This window comes from Aedes albopictus, chromosome 1 (assembly GCF_035046485.1).
Source record: "Aedes albopictus strain Foshan chromosome 1, AalbF5, whole genome shotgun sequence".
Lineage (NCBI taxonomy): Eukaryota > Metazoa > Arthropoda > Insecta > Diptera > Culicidae > Aedes > Aedes albopictus.
In genome coordinates this window covers 90,176,647-90,191,491 of record NC_085136.1, presented here as the reverse complement: position 1 = coordinate 90,191,491, position 14,845 = coordinate 90,176,647, and the positions used below count along the sequence as shown (strand labels likewise).

Below are 14,845 nucleotides of genomic sequence, written 5' to 3'. Positions count from 1 at the left end.
AATCACCACTAATGCTTGATTGTCTTGGATGTCTGATATCTTTGATACCAGCTCATCGTCCACACTCGAACATCAACGCTACAAAAACCATTAATTCTATCCGCATTCGGTGGATTTTTGAATTAACTGAACATTGAGCTAAACATTTCTTCTACTATTTTACAATGAGTATTTGAATCCATTGTCGTTCAATAAGCACAGTTGCTTTTCTCCAAATCCGAAGACGTCCAACATTCGCCAAAGCACTCACTTTACCAGATGTACTCTTTGGCATTTTTTTGCGAACCTAAATTTCTTGCGAACACAAACTTTGCAGGGTTGCTGTCCGGTATTCTTGCAACAGGCCCCGTCCACCGTGTTCTTCCAATTAGTCAACCTTTTGCATACCTATAGCATAGCAGGGTTTGTCGTAGGAGCAGAGATCTCGTGATATATCCTTCGCCATTATACCGCAAACAAAAGCCCTTAGCACTCGTTGTTCCTTAAACGCTTCAAGTGCCTAGCAGCCCTTCTCGGGCTCAACCCAAGTCTCAGGTCCGTGGACCGTCTACCAGTCTTATTAACATCCTAAAGGTCCCATTAGACATGACAAGTATTTGGCCAAACAAGCCCAACAAATGACCAACACAACGTGAATCATGGCAACCTCGGATGAATGTCGGACTAGAACGGCAAATATTTGTCATAATGACAAACAGTCTAACAAACATGATGAATTTCAGCGCTCCAAGCGAAAAAAAAGTACCTGTGTTGACTTGATATTTTGAAAGTCAAAGGAGATTATGTTCATGTGCTGCATTTCATGAAACATTTACTTTTGCATCAACACTTAACCATTTTTCCTCACCTCACTTAACCACCACCATATTTAAAGCGTACGAAAAATAACATAATTTACTTCTTAAAAAAAATATAACTCGAAAACGGTTCGATATTGAATGAAATTTTGTCTTCGAAGAGCGGTTTTTGTTGAGGAAAATCAGTTGAAAAGTTGGAAAAACTATTTATGAAGTCCGAAAGAATTCCAAATAAATATTTTTGAAAGGAAATTTTATAAACTAAATTCTGTAAAATTTTCAAGATGTGGTTTTTCTCCGTTCCTGAGTTATGACCAATTTTGTGCAAATAAATAACATAGACGGTCGAAAATCAACCAACATCTGGACAATTTCCACAAAATTGGCCAAAACTCAGAAACGGAGAAAAACCACATCTTGAAATTTTCACAGAATATAGCTTATGTAATTCCCTTCCAAAAATATTTTTTGGGATTTTTTCCGGACTTCGACAATAGTTTTTTTTTTTTTTCAATTGCTCTGACATTTATACACGCAACAGAAACACGTGAGGCAACAGAAACAATTGAGATTTAAATTATGAAAAGAAATCCACGTGCTCCGGTGGGAATCGCACCCACGGCTCCCAATTCGCAAGACAGGCGTTTCTTTCCCCCAAGCTACGGAGCCACTTGACCCTTCTCCGTCCCCTGAAAGCACAGAATTGAACTAAATTCCATTAATGCTCATAGTTTGTTCCTTTCCATAGTATGGGATGGTATTAGACGGACAGCTACACGTCTCTGTTGTGTGCAATCATTGGCGTAACTAGAGGGGGGCGTGGGGGCCAGGCGAGTGCATTCATTGAAACCATGCTGAAGGTGATTTCTAGTCGATAACTATAAATTTCATTGACTTTCTTGGGCATCGAGTATTTGCGTGTCTATCAAAGAATGCACAAATTCAAATATTTATTGAGGAAGTTATAATATTTTTCAACGTTCTCATTAAACTCTAAGCGATTCAGGCGTTATCCTAGTTTAGACGTTACGCCAAAACGGAGAGAGGGTTGGATTGAGCATCCTCAGCAAATTTATACAAACTACCTTTTATAACTAAACGTAACACGATGAAATTGGAAATAATAACATTATATTCTTGAAAAGCATTACTGCACTCTTCAGCATTCACGCTGTTGTATTTTGTACATTACGTTAAAAAAAACCTCACTTATCCTATACAAATCAGTGTAGTGCTGGTAGCGGTGATCAATTTCTGGTTTTTCCATATGAACCTCCATACAAACTTCAGACGAGTTTAGCACCGCCCAATTGTGAATGACTTTAACTGTAAATCAGAACGAAACGAAAGGGTGCTCATCGTACTTTTTGAGATGTAATTATCCCATATAAGCTTGAGGTGTCTTAGTAAGAATCTCTGCAGGGATTCCATGGAGAAATTCTTGAAGAATTTCTTGGAAGTATTTTCGGAGAAAAATTCTGGAATGCCCCTGGAGGAATTCCTCGACAGTTCCTGGGAGAATTCCGAAAGAATCTTCTCTGGATGAATTCCTGAAGGATTACCTGGAAAAATGTCCGAAAGCGCTTCTAGCATGTAAGTACTTATATTTTTAAAGTTAGTTACAGTGACTGTGTAAGAATCACAGGATATATTTCCGAAAGAATCGCAGGACGACTTTATGAAGAAACTACTGCGCAGGAACTGCAGGGAGTATTCTTGAAGAAATTCATGGATGAATTCCTGAATAAATCTGTGGATGAACTCCGTAATGATTTCCCGGAGATAATTTTGAAAGAATACCTGGATGACTTTTTGCAGAATTTACTTTCTACTGTATCCCTGCAAAATAATATTGAAGAATTCCAATACAAATCGCTGGAGCAATTCCTCTAGAAATCCTTCAAGAAATCCAAAAAATCTTCAGATAATCCTGGAAAAAAATCTTGGGTGATTCCCTGGAGAAGATGATTGACGGGTTACTGAAATTTTTGAACGAACCCCTGAATAAATTTTTAAAAAGATCCCGAGAGGAATTTCTGAAGGAATCACTACAGGAATTCCAGAAGTAATCCTTGACGGAATTCTTGGAAAACCCTCTAGAGGAATTCCTGTAGGTATGCCTGGAGTAAAAACTGTAGGAGTCCCTGGAGGAATTTCTGAAAGTATGCCTCGAGAAATCCCTGGATGATTTCCTGGAGGAATCCTAAGTAACCGCATCAGGAATCCCTGTGAGAATTACTAGAAAAAAAATCTGGATGGATCCTTTAAGGAATTTCTGGACGAATTCCTGAAAGAATCCCTAGAGAAACTCTTTGAGAAATCACAGAAGGAATTCTTGGAGAAATCCCTGAAGCAATTCCTTGATGAATCTCTGGAGGAAATCCTGGAGAATCTTCTGGACAAATCCCTTGAGGAATTTTTGAAGGAATAATTGAAGGATTTCTTGGAGGCATCCCTGGAGAAATTCCTGGACGAATACCTTGGACACTCCCTGGAAAAATTCCTAGATGAATTTCTGATGAAACCTTTAGAGGAATTCTGGGAGAGACCTCTAGAAAAATTCCCGGAGTAATCCCCTGGAGGAATTCCCGAATGAATTCCTCTGATAATCCCTGGAAGAATTCCTGTATTAATCCGTGGAGGAATTCCTGGAGGAATTCATGCAGGATAAATTCCTTGAGGACTCCCTGGAGAAATTCCTGAATGAATTCCTGGAGCAAACCCTGGACGATATCCTGAAGGAATCCTTGGATGAATTCCTGGAAAATACCCTAGAGGAATTCTAGGAGGACTCTCTGGAGAAATTTCAGAAGAATCCTTTTGGGGAATTCCAGGAGAAATCTTGAGAGATATTTGTACAGAAATTTTTGGTGTGCGGCTTCGCGGTCGTGCGGCTAAGGTCACCAAGCCTTTAGTCGCATCGTGCTAAGGAGTGCGGGTTCGATTCCCGCCGCAGCTGTCAGGAAAAGTTTTCGGCTGTGCCACTGGGCGTTGCATGCTAGTCCGTTGTCTAGTGTCGTGCTTCCTTCAAAGAGCAAATACCCAAGCAACACACATGTTATATAAAAGTTACGACAGCGCAAGTTTTGGTTGTATAGAAGTTTATTTTACGTTATTTCAACACTATGTTAGAATTACGTAAAATAAACTTCTATACAACCAAAACTTGCGCTGTCGTAACTCTATTATAACAAGTGTGTTGCTTGGGTAGCTCACTGGAGGCATTAAACGTGTCTGTGTCTTTTTTTTTTTTTTTAAAGAATCCCCTTAGGAATTCTTGGAAAAATCCCTGAAGAAATTTTTTTTGGAGGAACCTCAGAAGAAATGCCTGACAGAACTACTGGACAAATTTCTGTCGGAAACCCAGGAAGAATTCCTGGATAAATCCCTAAAGGAATTCTTGGGGAAACTCCAGGAGGAATTGCTGTAGCAATTTCCGAAGAAATCCCTGAATAAATTCCTGGAGGAATTCCTGAAAGCAATTCTTAAGGAATTGCTGGGCTAATGCTGAAAAAACCTCTTGAGGAATTCCTAGAGGATACCTTAGAGAAATTTCTAGAGAAACCCTTGACAAAATCTCTGGAGGAATCCCCGGAACACTTTCTAGAAAATCATCTGGAGGAATGCCTGGAGGAATTTCTTGACAAATTCCTGTCGGAAACCTAGGAAGAATTCCTGGAGAAATCCCTAGAAGAATACTTGGAGAAACACCAGTGTGGAAATTTCCGAGGGAATCCCTTGAGGAGAAATTCTTGGATTAATACCTGGAGGTAACCATGGAAGAATTTCCGGGGGAATCCCTAGAAAAAAATCCTGGAGGAATTCCTGCATAAATTTCTGAAACAATTTCTGAAGGAATCCTTGGAAGATTTCCAGCAGAAATTGCTGGATGAAATGCTGTAGGAATTTCTGAAAAAAAATCGCGGAGGAATTCCTGGACCAATTTCTGAAGAAATTCCTGGATGAATTCCTGAAGAAATACCTGCACACCCAGTTGAGCTCGGCTAATTTTCATTCTTTTGCCGAGATCCGCACAGCCGAGCGCTCAGCAATCGCAATTTAACTGAGATATCAGCAGAAAGTCGAGTTTAATCATAGCAGCACTCGTGGGTGCCGCTATCATCAAACATTAAACGTCAAGCGTTTAGCCGAGATTTCAGCAAATGAACTTTAACCGAGATCCGCACAGCCGATCTCGGCATTCTGTTTTAAGTGTGTGGGGTAGTTCCTGAATGAATTTTTTGCGGAATTCCTGGAGAAGTCCATCGAGAAATGCCTGGAGGAATATCTGAAATAATTCCAGGAGAATTGGGGTAATTTCTGAAGGAATCCCTGGAGAACTTCCTGAAGGATTCATGGAAAAATCCTTGAAGGAATTCCTAGAGGAATCTCAGGAGGAGTTCATGCAGGAATCCCTGGAGGATTTCTTCGAATAATTCCTGGAATCCGGGAGAAATTCCTGGGGGAATTATTGAAGGAAATTGTGGTAGTAATTTCTGTAGAAAATTCAGGAGGAACTCCAGGATCAATGTCTGGAGGAATCTTTGAAGGAATTCCTGGGGTAATTCTGAAGAAACCTCTTGATGAATTCCTGAAAGAATCTCCAGATAAATTTCTAGAGAAATTCTTGAAGAATCTCTGTAGGAATTCTGGAAAAAAAAACCCTGGAGGAATCCCTGAAGCAATTTTTGGAGAAACCTCAGGAGGAATGCCTGGACAGATTTCTGTCGGAAACCCAGGAGGATTTCCTGGAAGAACTTCTGGACAAAATCATGGCGGAATCTTAAGAGGAATTCCTGGAGAAATCCCTAGAAAAATTCTTGGGGCAATTCCGTTGAACTCTTGGGCAGAGATGGGCAAAACACAATGGAAACGAAATAACAAAAGAAGGGAATCGGACTCGGAATTAAACCCTTCGGATGAATGAAACTAGAAAAATACTTTAATCACTTCTAAACGGGTTTAACGTAAGGGACTGAATGAATAATGCTACTCATTGATGCACGCATGGCGCGCTCGCTCAGCTCTGCTGTGGAAAGTTTTCGCAGGGTCGATCTCGCCTTCGATCTCGCCGAATGCCACACTGAGAGGAAACAGTATTGCATAATCCCAACAGGAACTATCCCTTGGAGAATTCCTGGAGGAATCCTTGAATTAATTCCTGTAGGAATCTCTGGATATGTTTTGAAAGGAATCCCTGGAGAAATTTCTGGAGAAATTCCTAGAGGAATTCCCAAATAAGTACCGTGGTTTCGGGTGAAATTGATCGATGTGAGGACCATTTTTGTTTGTTAAAAATAACGCTTTAAAATTCAAATAATTTGTTGAAAATGACCATGAGCTGGCTCAAGGGTTATTGAATGATGAGTTTATATGTTTTACAATCAATTAGTCACGTATTTCTGTATTAAATTCAATATTTTCCGAAACTGTGTGTTGGGCGAACTTCAAAGACACTTTCAAACTTTTGTTACCGTAGCTATATCGCAAAAGTAATGAATATTTGAATGAATGTTTCTAGCTGCCAAGTATTCGCTTAACCCGATTTCGTCATCAAAAGTTGTATAAATATTGAAATTTATGCAGAAAATTGTACTTTTCTGGAAGTTAAAACATATTTAGTAGGGAAAATTGCATACTTTCAGGCGTTTTCTTAAGATTTATTAAACTTCAAACTTAAATAAATAAAAGTTTAGCAAACTTGTAAAAGTTTTGCAAAGCTTTTCGCATTCCTGGGTGGTTAATTTAGGTGGAAAACATATTTTCAGCGCTTACAACAACATTTCACTGACTGATCAATTTCACCCCGAAAGTGAAATTTTTGATTTTTTATTTCAAATGATATTTTTTGTAATAAAAAGATTAGCAGTAGAATTTTCAACCTCTTTGACTATTGAAAACCATGGTCGTACTTGTTTTAAAGCATTGAATTTAACCATATCGATGAGTATTCAAAAATTATTCGTCAAAAGCTACGAAAAGTGATCAATTTCACCCGAAATCACGGTATCTGGAGGAATTCCAGGAGGAATTTCCCTAGGAATTCCAGGAGGAATTTCCCTAGGAATTCCAGGTGGAATTGCTAGAGCAAATTCTGATGGAATTCCAGGAGGAATTCATGGAGGGATTTCTGGAGGAAATACTAGAGGAATCATCGAAGGAATTCCTGGAGGAATCTCAGGAAGAATCCTCATAGGAATCCCTGAAGGAATTCCTGGTGTATTCCTGGGACAATTTTTGGAGGATCCATGAAAAAATTCCTGGCGGAATCTCTAGAGGAATCCCTGGAGGAGAAATTCTTGATAAAATTTCTGGATGAATCCCTGGAAAATTTCCTGAAGAAATTCCTGAATGGTAAATCCTGGAGGAATTCTTAGTGGAATTCCTGGAGGAGTTCACAGAGAAATGCTTGGATGAAATCCTAAAGGAATGCCTGGAAAAGGCATTACCTTGAATAATTCCAAAGGAATACCTTGAATAATTCCTGGATAAATTACTGGAGGAATTTCTGAGGAAATTTTTGAAGGAATCCCTGGATTCCTGAAGAAATCCCTGGGGAAGTTTCTTAAGGAATTCCTGGAGAATTTCCAGGAGAAATTGCTGGAGGAACTGCGATAATTATTTTTGAAGGAATTCCTGTAGGAGTTCCTGGGATACTTCTGGAGGAATCCCTATAGAAATCCCTGGAAAATCTCCTGGGGGAATGCCTGGAACATGCCGCCTGTAAGAATATCTGGAGGAATCTCTAGAGAAACTCCTTGAGAAATTTCTAGAGGGGTTCCTGGAGGACTCCCTGCAAAAATTCCATGAGCAATCCCTGAATGAATTCCTGGAGAATTCTCTTAATGACTCACTGGAACAATTGCAGGAGGAATCCCTGGTGGAATTCCTGGAGGAGTCCCTAGAGGAATCTCTAGTGGAATACCTGGACAAATCCCTGTAAATCTTTTTAGAGGAATCTATGCAAGAATTCTCAGAGAAATCTTGGAAGAATTCCTTGAGGATTTTTTGGAGAAATCCCTTGAGCAGTTCCCGGAGGAGTCCCTTGAGGAATTCCCGGAGGAATCCCAGGAAGAATTCCAGAAGAAATACAAAGTTTAATTTCTGAGGGAATTCCAGAAGAAGTTTCTGAGGAAATCTCAGTACTGAAGAAATTGCTGAAATTCCTAAGGAAGTCCTGAAATCGTGGATTAATTCCTGGAGGAGTTTCTGAAGGAATCCCAAGAAGAGTTCTTGCAGGCATTTTTAAAATAATCCCGGAAGTTGTTCCTGAAAGAATTGTAGAGGGAATTCGCGGGTGATTCCCTGCAGGAATTCTTGGAGAAATTTCTGAAGAAACCCTATGATGAGTTCCTTAGGGAATCTCAGGAAAGCTTTCTTAGCGAATTCCTGGTAGCATTTTTGTAGGAATCCCTGGAAAAAAAAAATCTGAAGAAATCCGTGCCTGTAGTAATTTCTGGGCGAATTTTCGAAGGAATACTTGTATGGACCCCTATAGAATTTTTTGTACAAATGTTTTAAGGTGAATATATAACGAAGCCACACCTCGAATTTTTAAGAGCACAAATCTGAAGAACCGAATGTCGGTTTGAGCTGAAAAGTTGATCGATTGGTCACCACCAGCGGGTAACTAATCGATCAACTGTTCAGCTCAAACCGACATTCGGTTCTTTAGATTTGTGCTTTTGAAAATTCGAGGTGTGGCTTCGTCATATATTCACCTTAACCCGTAAAGTACCAGGACGAACCAAAAATTTTCAAACTGCTCGTTCTCAGCAGTGCATTGACCGATTTTCAAAAACTTGGACTTTTATTCAAGGGGAATAGTTGTACTAACTTTTACTTTCGGTGCCGCCCCGCGAAACCCCTCCCCCCTTTCGGGGGAGGCAAATATGTCTGTGTTTTTTTCCTATTCTTCTGCTAGTTTGAGCAAAGGCCTCAGGTTTTTCAGTAATTTCGATAACCAGCATCCAAAATCCCACCGGAGAAGTATAATTTAGTTGCATGACAGTGTCCAACATTGTTGAAGACCATTTGGTTTCGATGTAAGAGTACCAGGCCCACCGGAAGATCCGGAACATCCGTAAAAATGGCCATTTGATGAAAATTCCTCTAGAGCTATGCGATTTTTTCCAATACAATCAAAATTCTTGGTTTAAGACCATAGTCAATGATTCGTTCCTCTTATGGACCACAGTGGCCACTTATTGGCCCACCGGAAGATCCGGAACATCTATAAAAATGGCCATTTGATGAAAATTCTTCTAGAAATTTGCGATTTTTTCCAATACAATCAAAATTCTTGGTCTAAGACCATAGTCAATGATTCGTTCCTCTTATGGACCACAGTGGCCACTTATTGGCCCACCGGAACATCCGGAACATCTGTAAAAATGGCCATTTGATGAAAATTCCTCTAGAGCTATACGATTTTTTCCAATACAATAAAAACTCTTGGTCTAAGACCATAGTCACTGATTTGGTCCTCTTATGGACCACAGTGGCCACTTATTGGCCCACCGGAAGATCCGGAACATCTATAAAAATGGCCATTTGATGAAAATTCTTCTAGAGCTATGCGATTTTTTCCAATACAATCAAAATTCTTGGTCTAAGACCATAGTCAACGATTCGTTCCTCTAATGGACCACAGTGGCCACTTATTGGCCCACCGGAACATCCGGAACATCCGTAAAAGTGGCCATTTAATGAAAATTCCTCTAGAGCTATGCGATTTTTTCCAGTTCAATCAAAATTCTTAGTCTAAGACCATAGTCAATGATTCGTTCCTCTTATGGACCAAAGTGGCCACTTATTGTCCCATCGGAAGATCCGAAACATCCATAAAAATGGTTATTTGATGAAAATTCCTCTAGAAATTTGCGATTTTTTTTCCAATACAATCAAAATTCTTGGTCTAAGACCATTGTCGATGATTGGATACTCTGATGGACCAAAGTGGCCACTTTTTGACCCTTTGGAAGATCCGAAACATCCGTAGAAATTGTCATTTCTTGAAATATTTTCTAGAGCTATGCGATTTTTTCCAAAACAATCGAAATTTTTGGTCTAAGACCGTAGTCAATGATTGAATATTCATATTGATCAATGTGGTCACTTATTGGCCACCAGAAGATCCGGAACATCCGTAAAAAAATTCTTATTATGAAAAATCATCTAGAAATATGCGATTTTTTTTTCAATACAATCAAAATTCTTGGACTAAGACCGTAGTCAATAATTGGATTGTGGACCGAAGCGGCCACTTATTGGCCCACCGGAAGATCCGGAACATCCGTAAAATGTTTATTTCATGAAAATTTCTCTAGAGCTATGCGATTTTTTCCAATACAATCAAAATTCTTGATGCAATACCATAGTCAATGGTTATGAACCAAAGTGCATGCACTGTGCAGCTTGTGTTTTGCCAACAGGAAGAGCAGAGGAACCTGCGTAAGTTCATCCATTGGCCGTGTGCGCAACACATTTCCTCGAGAAAATCTTTCCCAGATATTTTTCATTGCTTCAGCAGATCATGTTCCGGGGGGCTTGTATAAGTTTTCTAGATATTCCTGCCTGAAATCTCTACATAAAATTCGTTCCGATATTCCTCGTTATTCCACCAGGGATTCCAAATTTATTGTGAATTATTCTTGTGAAATTCCTTGAGAAGTGCCTCCAAAAATCGAAATTTCTGTAAGCTTAGAGAAAGCTTACTCATTCTATGGGTCAAAATTTCCATACACATTCCTCCAGAAAATCTTTACTGCATTCCTATGGAAAATGCTCCTGAAATTCATCAACGAATTTCTCCTGAAATTCATAAAGGCCTTCTTCCAAAAAAAACTCCAAAAATCCTTCGAGGAATTAATCCAAAATTTCTTCCGGAAACTCGTCTATCAATTCTGACGGAAATTCGTACAGAGATTCTTCCAGAAAAATTCTCCATAAACTCTTCCGGGAAATTATCCTGAAATTCCTCCGGGAATTCTTCTAGGAATTCCCCCAAAAAAATCCTCTGAGAATTCCACCAGAATTTGTTCTGGGAACTCCTCCAAAAACTCCGAAGTTCCTCCAGAAACTCCAGAACTCCTCCGGTAATTTTTCCAGGAATTTCACGAAGACTTCTTCCTGAAATTGTTCCTGCAATTAATTCAGAATTTTTCCAGAAAATCTTCAGGGAATCGAGAAAGTTCTTAAGGAATTCCTCCAGAAATTTCTCCGGATATTCCTCCAAAAAATCCCTCGTGAATTTCTTATTGAATTCCTCAAGAAATTCCTGTGGGAATAATTCCAGAAATTACTTCGGGAATTTCTCCAGAAGTTCCTCTGGAAATTTCTTCAGAAATATCTCTGTGAATTCCTCCAGAAATTCCTTTAGATTTTTTTTCGGATATTCCTCCTGAAATTCTTAAGTGAATTCCTCCAGACGTTTCTTCGGGAATTCCTCCAGAACTTCTTCAAGAATTTCTCCAACAATTCTTTCGAAAAATTCGCCAGAAATTCTTCAAGAAATTCCTCCAGCCATTCCTCCAGAAATTTGTCTGGGAATTTTAGAAATTCATTTGGGGATCCATTTAGAAATTGTTTCGGAAATTCATCAAGAAATTACTCTGGGAATTCCTACAGAAGTTCCTCCGGGAATTATTCAAGAAACATCTCCATGAGGTCCTCCAGAAACTCCTCCAGGAATACCTTTAAAAATTCCTCCGGGGATTTTTCAAAAATTCCTTTGTGGATTTTACAGCAGTTTCTCCAAGAATTCCTCGGACATTCCTCCGGTTATCCTTCCAGAAATTATCCTGAAATTCTTCCAGAAGTTCTTCTGGAAGTTTGTCGGGAAATTGCACTGCAAATTCATCCAGAAATAGATTAGAGAATTCCTCAATAAATTCCTCTGGAAATTACTCAACAAATTACTCCGAGAAATTTTCCAAGAAATTACTCTAGGGATTTCTCCATCGACCGTATTTAAAATTCAAGTAATTGCTATGGCTTTATCGGTCATTTTCTACTCAGAATGTAAGGGAGTTGAGATCAAAGTGCATAATGAAATGATAGATATGATAGTGTGATATGATAGGTTGTGAACAATTGTGAAAGTTTATAGAAGGTGAAATTAGGCATGAAGGCAATGTATTGAACGAATACAGAAATTTCGCAGGCAATATCTCCATAAAAAAAAAAAACATTATTGAATTCCTACAGGAATTTCTCCAAAAATATCACCAGAAATGCCATCGTAAATTCCCCCAGAAATTTATTCCGGAAATTCCTCCGAACATTTCCCCAGGAATTCCTTTGAAATTTTCTATTAATTCCTCAGGGCATTCTTCGAGAAATTCCTCTGAAAATTCTTCAAAAAAATTCTCTAGATATTCCTCCGGGAATACCTCCAGAATTGTCTCTGGATATTCTAGTAATTCATTTGGGAATTCATCCAGAAATTTCTTAAAAAATTCATCAAAAAATATTCCAGGAATTTCTCTAGAAATTCCTCCGGGAATTCTTCAAGAAACACCTCCACAAGGTCCACCAGAAACTCCTCCGGGTATTCTTCCAAAAAATTCTCCGGGAAATCCTCCAAAATTTTTTCCGAGATTCCTCCAGAATTTTCTCCGGAAATTCCTTCAGAAATTCTTCCAGAAGTTACACCATGAATTCCTCCATAAGTACTTCTGGAAATTTCGCCAGAACTTCCTTTAGGAGTTCCTCCAGATATTCTTTCTCAAATTTCTTCAGAAACTCCTCCAAAAATTTCTTGGGGAATTCCCTAAGAATTTCTCTAGAAAAATTTCCTCGAGAATTCCTTCCCTGCCGTGGGCAGCATAGTTGTCCCATGTTAATATGAATTCCCATAGAACATGGGACAACTATGCTGCACACGGCAGTTCCAGTAGGCCAATAAGTAGCCACTGAATAAAAATTATAATTGTATAGGAAAAAATCGCATAGCTCTAGAGGAATTTTCATCAAATGACCATTTTTACGGATTCTTCGGATTTTCCGGTGGGGCAAAAAGTGGCCACTGTGGTCCATAAGAGGACCAAATTAGTAGATAGGGTCCTAGCCCGAGAATTTCAATTGTATTGGAAAAAAATCGCATAGCTCTAGAGGAATTTTCATCAAATGGCCATTTTTACGGATGTTCCGGATCTTCCGGTGGTTCAATAAGTGGCCACTTTGGTCCATAAGAGTATCCAATCATCGACTATGGTTTTAGACCAAGAATTTTGATTGTATTGGAAAAAATCGCATAGCTCTAGAGGAATTTTCATCAGATGGCCGTTTTTACGGATGTTGCGGATCTTCCGACGGGCCAATAAGTGGCCTCTGTGGTCCATAAGAGGACCAAATCAGTGACTATGGTCTTAGACCAAGAGTTTTGATTGTATTGGAAAAAAATCGCATAGCTCTAGAGGAAGTTTCATCAAATGGCAATTTTTACGGATGTTCATCAGATGGTCATTTTTACGGATGTTCCGGGTCTTCCGATGCCAGCGATGCCTGGATTATTTTTAAATAATTTCTAGTATAATTTTCTGAAAGGTTTTTTTTTAATAAATTCCTGTAAAAATACTACGCATCATTACAGATGGAATTATTGGAGCAATCTCTAGCAGAATTCCGGAAGGAATATATGGAGAAATCCCTGTAGATATCTCTGAAGGAATACCTGCAGAAGGATCTCTGGAGAAATTCCTGAAGGAAACCTCAAAGAGGACCCGAGCAGAAAAGAATAGCAACAAAATAACATGTCGAGGTATTAATATTAAATAACATTATACCTCGATATGCTCTTCATTAGGTGGACATAAGAGGCAAAATATCAAAAATGAATACCATAATTTTGTATAAATAACATCTGAAAAATCACAAGTTTTGTTATTTCAATAATGAATGCATACCATAAATTTCAAGTGCTCTATTTGTTATCCAGAAAGTATGAAATAACAAAGTAATAACATTTCTTGTTATTAAATTGAACATTTTTCAATAGCTCCATGATGTAATAATAAATCTTGTACTTCAATTATATTCCCAGCTTAATCAATAATAACACATCAATACCTAACTTTGCTTAAATACCTCCAATTGTCATTGTGGGGTTCTCATAAGATTGCGTACAATAATATAGCAATGCTAACTTGAGGTATTAGAGCACAGGTTGGTCTATGCACGGTATTCGTAAGGTATGCCCTTCTGCTCGCGAAGGAACCACTGAAGATATCCCAGGACAAATCCTCGAAGATATATGAATTCTCGAAGGAATCTCTTTAGGAATCCGTGATGTAATCGCTGCAACAAGCTATGGAAGAAAATCCTGGAGGAATTATTTATACTCATATGGTTTACGAAACTGTGAACAAATCTAAAATAGTTATTTTGATTCCTCCTAATGCCGATTTGCATATTCACATAGCGCCCATCCCGCTTAAAAGTCATTATAAGTCAGGCCCCCCTGGGCCCCCTCCAGAAAAAAATCCTAGGTACGCCAATGTGTGCAATGTGCATGAATGTCAGAGCAAGAGAGGAATTATTTTTTGAAAATTCTCGTGAGCTTCGGGCACTGTCTATCCGATGACATATCGGTATGATAATTAGTGAACCGGCAGACTCTCGACATGTCGGTCCTCGGCCGACCTATTATGATAGTGTTAACGGTATTCATGATTCAAACCTAAATTCATTAATCAAACACGTGTTTCTGTTGTGTACATAAATGGCAAAGCAATCAAACGTTGCAAAAAAGAATAATTTATTTCTCAAATATGTGTATGTTACAGGGTACGAAAAACGGATCACGCCGAAAAACAAACGCTTTGTCCTAAGCGGTGCATGTTGGTAACAAAGGCGCTCCGCAACAAACGCATGTCAGGCGATGAGAGCAATAAAAAAAACATCGCTTGCCGTGCGTGTACTGATATTCCGGCTTTTCTGCTGAAATTTTCGACCCACATTATCGAATTCATAAGCATTTGGACAAAATAAGACTCTTGCAAACCTCAGAGTTGAGTTTCAGTTGTAAAACTATGCGAAAATCACGA

At 38.9% G+C, this 14,845-nt stretch overlaps 1 protein-coding gene across 1 annotated transcript in view; it reads right to left on the bottom strand.

Moving 5' to 3' along the window:
- Positions 1 to 14,845, bottom strand: part of LOC109410169 (metabotropic glutamate receptor 1) — a 679,657-nt gene that overhangs the window by 237,821 nt on the left and 426,991 nt on the right. The window lies entirely within an intron of this gene.